The sequence below is a fragment of the Pelophylax lessonae genome, assembly GCF_965119305.1.
Source record: "Pelophylax lessonae genome assembly, chromosome: 4".
NCBI lineage: Eukaryota > Metazoa > Chordata > Amphibia > Anura > Ranidae > Pelophylax > Pelophylax lessonae.
The window spans coordinates 277,896,376-277,905,577 of NC_138771.1; positions in this window are offsets into that span (position 1 = coordinate 277,896,376).

The window sequence follows — 9,202 nt, forward strand, 5'->3', positions numbered from 1 at the left end:
CTAGCTGGGACATAGGGAAGATAAGGTGAATTGTTAAGTCTGTGACACTCTGTTTTTCCTGGGTGACACTGACAGAGCCTTGGTTAAGCTAATGGAACTGATACAACAATTTGGAACATTCTCTGGTTTGTGCATTAACTGGAACAAATTCGTCCTACTTACAGTAGACCCCTTGCAGGCCCAGTTACCAAGAGAAGCACAGCAAATCCATCTAGTTACTGTGTTCAAATGCTTGGGAGTGCTGGGTTCTTGAGATGTTCAGAACTACTTCAGTTAAATCTTAAGCCTCTCCTGGATAGGTTCAGTAATAAATGTACTAGCTAGTGTAACTTACCATTATTAGTGACGGAGAGGGCAAATCTGATAAGAATGATCTGGGCTCCTGAGTTGCTCTATGTGGTGTACAACTCCCCTTTATGGATTCCATTTTTTGTAGTCTACTCTGGAAAAAAAAACACATTAAACTGTCTACATTAATGTTAGGTAAAAATTCTGGAGGACTGGCCATCCCTAACTTTAAACCCTATTTTCTGGCCACCCAATTGCAGTATCTACTGGGATGGGACTGGGAGAATCACCTAGACGCATTTTAAGGAGTGTTACAGTTAGAATCTAGAAAATAAACTCCTATTCTGAGCCACCTAAGTGTGTTCTAATAGATAAGGTATGGCAACTAAGTAATGAAAGGTATAACGGTGATTGATAGGTTTTTACACTGTACGCCTTTATGGCAGAATGCCGAATATGGGGAATTACACAAACTTGAAGGCTTTATGCTTTGATATAATAAAGGAATCAAATGTGTAGAACAATTATGACAATGACACTCTTAAATGATTTGAATAAATATGTAACAAATGTGCAATGGCAACGTAAAGACACTCCTTTTTGCCCTATGTGTGAACAGGGTCCTGCTAATGCTAACCTCATCTACATGATGTGGAGATGTTCCAAACTACACTGATATTGGCAAGGGGTGCTAACCACTATAAGCAATGTGTTTCAGGAAACTCTGGCGACAGATCCAAGTATTTGTTAATAAGCATCTTAAATTAATCTACTCTACTTGGCAATATTTATACCTATTGTTAGAGTCCTCTTTCGAGTACGAAAGCTAGTCACACAAAAATGTTTATCTCCACACCCTCCTACCTGGGCGGAATGGAAAGCTTAAATTAATTCCACCCTGTCCAAAGAAAAACTTGTATCTCAACTTAGGAACTGCCCTACACAATTGGAAAAGGTAGGGGATCTGTGCTTAGCTACCACTTATTCTAAATAGATTACTGTCCTATTGATCAACATACTGGATGGCATGTCGGAGAAAACCTGTTAATAGGATAGACTTCCCCTCCAAGAGTCCTTATGACTTGAATGTGGATGTGCTGGTGATACTCATAATAAACACAAGAGGCATATGGTTTGATATATACAATACTTTATTTCTGATAGCAGTTGCAGAGGGCATTCAGGTCCTTTTTTTTGTTTTTTTTCTATTGCAAGTAGGTCTGTGTTCTCAGTTGAGATTTGACATCAGATGTATTACATTCTTTGTCATGTAATATGAACATGGATCTTGATGGATAATGTAAATTGTTTTGTCTGACTGCATTGTATGTGACAAAACAAAACTTAACGAAAGATCGAAATGAAATGAAACTAACCCCCCCCCCCCCGAAAATAAGACGAAAGAAACAAAAAAAAAAAAGAAGGCTCGTTTCCCTAGGGGGGCTAAATATTTGGGACTTCCCTTATTATAAAGGGGCTTCCAGATTCCTAATTCCTTCCGCAAAACCCCATATCCCTTCTGGGGCACAGGATGTTGGGATGAGCCCCTTGTCCCCTTGGAAGATTTTCCCCCCTTACAAGGTACCCTCACAATGTTGATGGTATGTGGCTTGGTATGATTCAGGAGATAAGGGTGGCACATGCTTGCTGCTCTCCTGCTGGCCACCCAGGCTGCATGTCTGAATAAGGACCAGGCATGAAATTTAGGGGGAACCCCAAGCAGTTTTTTTCCAATTTTTCATTTTTAAATTTGTGCAGCATAGAGTCTATGGAAAAATGTATACCATGAACTTTAACATGAACCCCGTGTAATTTTTTTAGATAAAAGAGAGTACAAATTTAAAAAAGTCAGGAAAAAAAACAGCCTGAGGTTCCTTACAAAATTTATACAAGGCCCTTACCTTTTCTAGGGAAGGGGGGCAGCAAGCGTGCAGCTCCCCCTACTGTATCATACTAAGCCAGATGCTTTTACCATTTGGAGGGTACCATGGTGGCCTCATCTCCCAAATGGGATGTGGGGGTTTGCTGGGGAACTTATACGAATCTGAAAGCCCCATGTATTAAAAGAGGGATACCAGATATATCCAGCCCTCTAGAGGATTGAGTATGGAGTTTATGGGTGGCCCTAATAAGTGTAAAAAATAAAATAAAAGCATCCACACTATGAAACATCCTTTAAAAATGTAATTAATGCCACACAATGTAAATCCAGCATTAATGGTATCATATAGTATCAAGTTGACCCACTGCAATGATGACCTGCCCCCTATGATGTTACCTCAACACCACAATGACAGGCCACAGATCTTGCCCTATTGCATTAGAGCCGGTTCACACTGCCGTGACCTCTAAGTCGCCTCAAAAGGGGCGACTTGTTAGCGCGACTTTCAGTGCGACTTTGCGCATATTCAGCGCGACTTGTATGATAGACGACTTTGTATGACTTTGTATTTGGCCAATCAGAATATGATGGTTCTGGGTCATGCTCAATCACACAAAAAAAAGTTCTTAAAAATTGTCGTTTTTTGATAGAGAGCCAATTATTGAAAAAAAAAATGAGATTTCTTTGGATTTAGTGTCTGGGGGGTCAAAAAGGTGTACCTGTGAAGTTTCAGCTCTGTAGTATGTCCAGGACCAGAAAAAAAGATAATTGTTCTTATAATTTTTAGTAGCACAGGCATATGGCTCCGCTCCACCTGGGTGTTTTTGTTGCAGGCATTTATCGGGCATTTTTTGGGCGTCTTTGGAGGCAGGCATGACTTTTTTTTGGATTTAGTGTCTGGGGGGTCTAAAAAATGTACCTGTGAAGTTTCAGCTCTGTAGCATGTCCAGAACCAGAAAAAAAGATAATTTTTCTCAGAATTTTTAGCAGCACAGGGATATGGCTCCGCTCCACCTGGGCGTTTTTGTTGCAGGCATTTATCGGGCATTTTTTGGGCGTCTTTGGAGGCAGGATGTTTTTAAGACACTTTTTAGACCCCCCAGACACTAAATCCAAAAAAAGACATGCCTACCTCCAAAGACGCCCAAAAAATGCCCGATAAATTCCTGCAACAAAAACGCCCAGGTGGAGCGGAGCCATATGCCTGTGCTACTAAAAATTATAAGAAAAATTATCTTTTTTTTCTGGTTCTGGACATGCTACAGAGCTGAAACTTCACAGGTACACTTTTTAGACCCCCCAGACACTAAATCCAAAAAAAGTCATGCCTGCCTCCAAAGACGCCCAAAAAAAGCTCGATAAATGCCTGCAACAAAAACGCCCAGGTGGAGCGGAGCCATATGCCTGTGCTACCAAAAATTATAAGAAAAATTATCTTTTTTTCTGGTTCAGGGCCATTTTAATGGAAAGTCGGATCACAAGTCGCTTCAAATAAGATAAGGAGGCGAATCCCATTGAAGTCTATGGGACAAGTCGGATACAAGTCGCCTCAAAGTAGTACCGGACCCTTTTCTGAAGTCGGAGCGACTTCAGTAGTGCCAATTAAGACGGCACTCATTGATTAACATTGTTTTGTTATGTCAAGCGACTTGAGGCGACTTGAGGGCACACAAGTCGCCTCACAAGTCGCGGCAGTGTGAATGGACTCTTAGTGCCGGTTCACATATGTGCGGCTGCGGCGATCGCATGTAATGTCGGAGCGCACTGCTCCTTCATTACATGCGATCGGCTGTGCGGTGCAATTTTAGCCATACACTTTGTATGGCTAAATTCGCACCGCACCCGCAGCAAAGACGCACAGGACCCTTTTTGCAGCCGCATCAGAATCGGTTCACACTTGTGCGATCCGATCCTGTGCGAACTGTAAAGATCGCACTGCAATATGCGATCAAACTGGGGGTGTCGTTAAGATTTCATTGACACCCCCAGCGTATCGCATATGGCAGTGTGAACTGCCAGGGGTGCGTTTGCGATGCGGGAACAGGCTGCGAATTCACAGCCTTCCCGCATCGCATAAGTGTGAACCGGTGTTCCGTGAGAATTACCTACCCGTGAGAAAAACCTACCCCTCGTCACTTCCGGTTCTCGGCACTGTATGTAACGCAGCGGTTACATTAAAACAGCTGTGCTGAAATACGAGTCATCTCCGCTCCTGTGCCTGTCACTTCCCTGATCTCGGATAGTAAATATAAAAGCGGCGGCGGGTGTATTAAAACATAAATCACGGAGCCGAGAGCCGCTTTTATATTTGCTAGCCGAGATCAGGGAAGTCACAGGCACTGGAGCGGAGATGACTCGTATTTCAGCACAGCTGTTTTATGTAACCGCCGCGTCGGTAGATTTTATTCACGGTACACCGTTATCGTTTCATACAAGTGCGCATGCGCACTAGTAAGCTCCACAGTTCTTCCATTAGGTATCCGGGGCTCTGAGCATGCGCACTGCTGCGCTGCTCAGCTGTTTCTACCAGGAAGTGACGAGGGTAGGTTTTTCTCACGGGGTAGGTAATTCTCACGTTACACCGGTGTTCTAAAATTTTCTCGGACCCATAAAAAAATCGGACCTCGTCACTTCCGGTGATAGGAGTCTCAAGTGCGCATGCGCATAAGACATTATCTTGGTTTGGTAAACTTATAACACATAGCGGGCAGCTGAATGAGAGGAGGCGGGGCTGAGGTGGGACGGAAGACACCGCCGCGTCATCTGCAGAGCTGAATAGAGGAGGCGGGACGGAGGTGCGGCCGTGTAATAAATGCAGGACTAAGCGACTCCTTCTGTTTTATTATCTTTACTAATTATCGTATTATTTATCCTTAGGATTTCATTACATTTACTTTAATTGCTAAACATAATAAAACATAAGGAGTCGCTAAAGTCCTGCATATATTACACGGCCGCACCTCCGTCCCGCCTCCTCTGCATATGTGTCCTCCGTCCTCCGTCGCACCTCAGCCCCGCCTCCACTCAATCAGCTGTCCGCTCTCTGTTATAATTTTGCCAAACCTCGAAAAATGTCTTCTGCGCATGCGCACGGACGACTCCCATCCGCTGTTTTGTGATGCTCTATCACCGGAAGTGACGAGGTCCGATTTTTCCACGGGTCCGAAAATTTTTACAACACCGGCACTTACTTCTACAAAATAACAGATCTCTGGCTGGCTTTTGTTTATAAACAATTTGACAATATTTGACCAATTATATCAGCCAATTATATCAGTTTACAAACAGAAGTTGCCAGAGATGTGTCATTTAGTAGCAACAGTGCTACTACTGCAAAATGACAGATCCCAACTGTTTATATACAAACAGAAGTTATGTCCCGTAGCAGAGATACTTTTCTTTTTATGTCACTTTTAAGGGGTTAAATACTTCTGTTGTGTTACTTTACATGCACTATTTAGGGCACCCCCAATATGTTATTTGAAGTGTGTATTTTCAATGTTGCCTATTAGCCCACTCACTATGGAACGGTAATTTTAAAAATGTGTTTTTTGTTTTCATTTGCATAGGTGCATGTCCCCTATGAGAGTGCTCAGCTACCCATACACTTTCTTTGGCAATAGATTGCAAATTAGCCTTAAAAAATTCAAGTAAAAAATCAGCAAGATTCAACTTCAGAGGGTTCAGAAATTTGTTCAGGGTTTGTAAACTTCCTGCTGGCTTCACAAAACCTCCTGCATACTGATTTTTGATTGGTTTACTCATTTCTACTGGTAACCCATGGAATAGGGAAATGTTGACACTGGGTAAGACTGTTCATTTTTATCTAAGGGGTAAAAGGGCTACTAAGAAAGGGGGTGAGACACCTGTGTGTGCCAGATATGAATGGCCTTCTAGTATAAAAGTAATCTCCTCTTTGAGAGAAACATGGCACATTAGGTGCTGGCGGTGCCAAGGACTGGGACAAGTGGCTGCCAATTTCCTCATATTGCTTTAGCCTGTAGTATGTGACATGATAAGGCGTATGTCAGGGTTTGCCCAGCCTATTTTTGAAGCACATTTAAGAACTGACAATAAAAGGCAGAAATTACTTATCACCATGGAAGGGGATCTAACTGAGGAATTATTAGACTTTGGAAGCCTCAATCTGTTGGACAGTGCCAATCTGGTGGACCCTGTCAAGCTTGGCTCAGACTAAATAGGAGAATTTCATAGCATACTGCTAAAGAATACCCTGCGGTGCTCTCAGCGGGAACGCCTAATGAAACTTTGAAACATAACATCAAGGTTGTGGTCAAGAACTCACTACATGGTGTTTTGGGATGTTGGCAAGCCTATGTTAGAGGATCCTGAGACAACTTCCCACTGGTGGTCATGGTTGCAGAGTCACAGAAAATGGCATCAGTGCCAGATAACAGATATATCAGTAGCAAGGGATTATTTTGGGACAACACAGTTGCTGGATCCCAATTTGGCAAATGCTTGTTAAAATGTAAATGTAAAGGTGATAAACAAGATACCCCAAAAGAAAGAAGTTAGCCTGGTAATGGTTAGCCATTTTGTGAAACTGTATCACATAAAGAAGGAATAGGAACAAATAGTCAAGCAGGTGATTCCCAGTTTCACACAAGGATGGTTTTAGGTCTGGCCTATTATGATGTGTTGGATGATCATTTAGAGGTGTAAAAAACTTAGAAGAAGCAGTCTTTCCGGCCCAGTATTTACAAGCAGTTGTGGAGTACTGTAAATCTTGCACTGAATATCAGTTGTCCAGCAGAACTCCTGGATATAGCTCAAGAAACATGGGAGTAAGAGACCACATTTAAGCAGTAGTTAAACACGTTGCTTGATGCTGGATAGCATAGTGGCAATCGTGTCCATAGTTCAGGAATATATGGCACAGGCCAGAGTTTACCATTCTAAAATCAATAACTTTAACCAGCAGATATAGAGGTTAGGATATCAGACACTTTGTCTGCTACTTAGATTCAGGAGATGAGATAGCTCTTGCAGAAAAACGAAGAGTGTTACCTGGCCAGGCTAAAGTAATATAAAATCACATTGTGACTGAGCCTCACACCAAGGAAAGGTTAAATGCCTACTAGGTTCCTGTAACTAAGAGAAAAGCAATTTCAGAATAGGTAAGGATGGCAGCCTGAGGTTCTGCAATGACTTCTGGCAAATAAATGAAAACTCTAAAGACCATGCTTATCCAATGCCCCAAGTGGAGAAGTTAATAGAAAATTTGGGTCCCATCAGGTAGGTTACCACCCTCAATCTTACTAAAGGGTATTGGAAAATTCCTTTAACAGACAGAGCAAAGGCAGCTTTTGTGACACCAGATGGGCTGTTCCAGTATGTGATCCTCTCTTTTGACTTTCAAAGGGCCTCGACATCATTCCAAAGAATCGTGAACCCTATTCCTAAGCTTCTTGCTTTGACATATCAAGATAATATTGTAATTTTCAGTCTAGGAATTTCCATGTACAGAAGGTCCAGGCAGTTTTAGTTTAATTTAGAAGGCCATGTTAAGATCCAATCCAAAAAAATGTGCAACAGGCTTGGAAGAAGCCACCTTTAGGGTCTCTGTTCTAGCACCTATGTCCCCATTCAGTGTATTCCATTGAGGGTGCAGGTCAGACTAGGAGTCTGCCCTGATTCAATGTAATCCACAGAACAAGGAGAAAAAAATCTTAGCCACCGCATACCATACAAGCCTGCTGTGTAATAGGTGATAACAGCCTCAGCCTAACCCATCAATGCCACATCCCTGAAAGAAAATCGCTCAATTCCTCCATCAACACAGTCACTGTTAATAGTGGAATCCCTCCCATGAAGCTCTGGCGGGGGGGGGGGGGGATGCGAGGAGCCATCCCAGCCGGGAGAACACAGGGATCATTGCCAACTGAAAAATCGCGTGTAAAAATCCAACATGCTGGTTGTACCCAAGTCGATCGCTGTCCCTGCTGAACTGGTTGAGATTCGAACCATCTATGGCTGGCTTTAGGCTGAGGCTGTTATCACCTATTACATGCCGGGCTTGTATGGTTTGCATTTGCTGAGATTTTTTTTCTGCTTGTTTTGAGGCCTGGAAGAAGCCCAATATTTTAGCTACAGCATTGTGTGTTTGTGTGTGTGTGGGGGGGGGGGGGGGGTCATAAAGCTAGACGAAATTGAAGGAAATAAAAGTTTTCCCCAGCCTTTGTAAAAAAAAAAAAAAAAAAGTTTAAAGCCTTTCAATTTCATTCAATGATTTCTTGTACAAACAGTTTCCTCTGATGCTGGCCACTCTTGTCAAAGAAAATGATTGAAAAAGATCATTCAGTAGCATACCCCAGCCAGAAACTAACCCCAGCAGAGAGGAACTATTCAATAGTGGAAAGGGAATGTCTGGAAGTAAAGTTGGCACTAGAGTCTTTGAGGTATTACTTTATAGTAATTACAGACCATTATCCAAGACAATGTATTACTCAGAATTTAGGAAACATTGCTCAAGTCACATAATTATGGCTCTGTGGGACTTTACATTTTATGTAGAGCACATGCCAGGGATTCAGCAAGGGCATGCCAATGGACTGTTATACATCTATTGTATTTTGGAAAGGGCAGGGAAGAAGGACAGGGAGAGCCACACACAGATCAAAACATTTCATTTTTCTGGTGAATAATAACTATAACTAGTACAATATGTTTTTTGACCATATGGTGCATTTTTCAGCCACCAATATATGCTGGAAAAGGCAGTATTTCACATCTGGTAATGTTAAATGTATCTGTTGTCACAATAGCACATCTCTAAACCAATGTATTTTGAGATGTTTGTTATACCCCAATATACTCCACAGGAAGGGGTGAGATTAGGTATGGGAAGAAAAACACTCACAATAGTAGTATACAAAGTTTCACTGATAGACCCTAATGAACTGGAAAAGTAAACTCCAGTCATCACTGGCAGAGCAGCACTGGCAAGTAAATGACTGGCAAAGGGAAGTAGAATGTACACCGCTCCAAGGCTGTCTGCAAATAAAGATC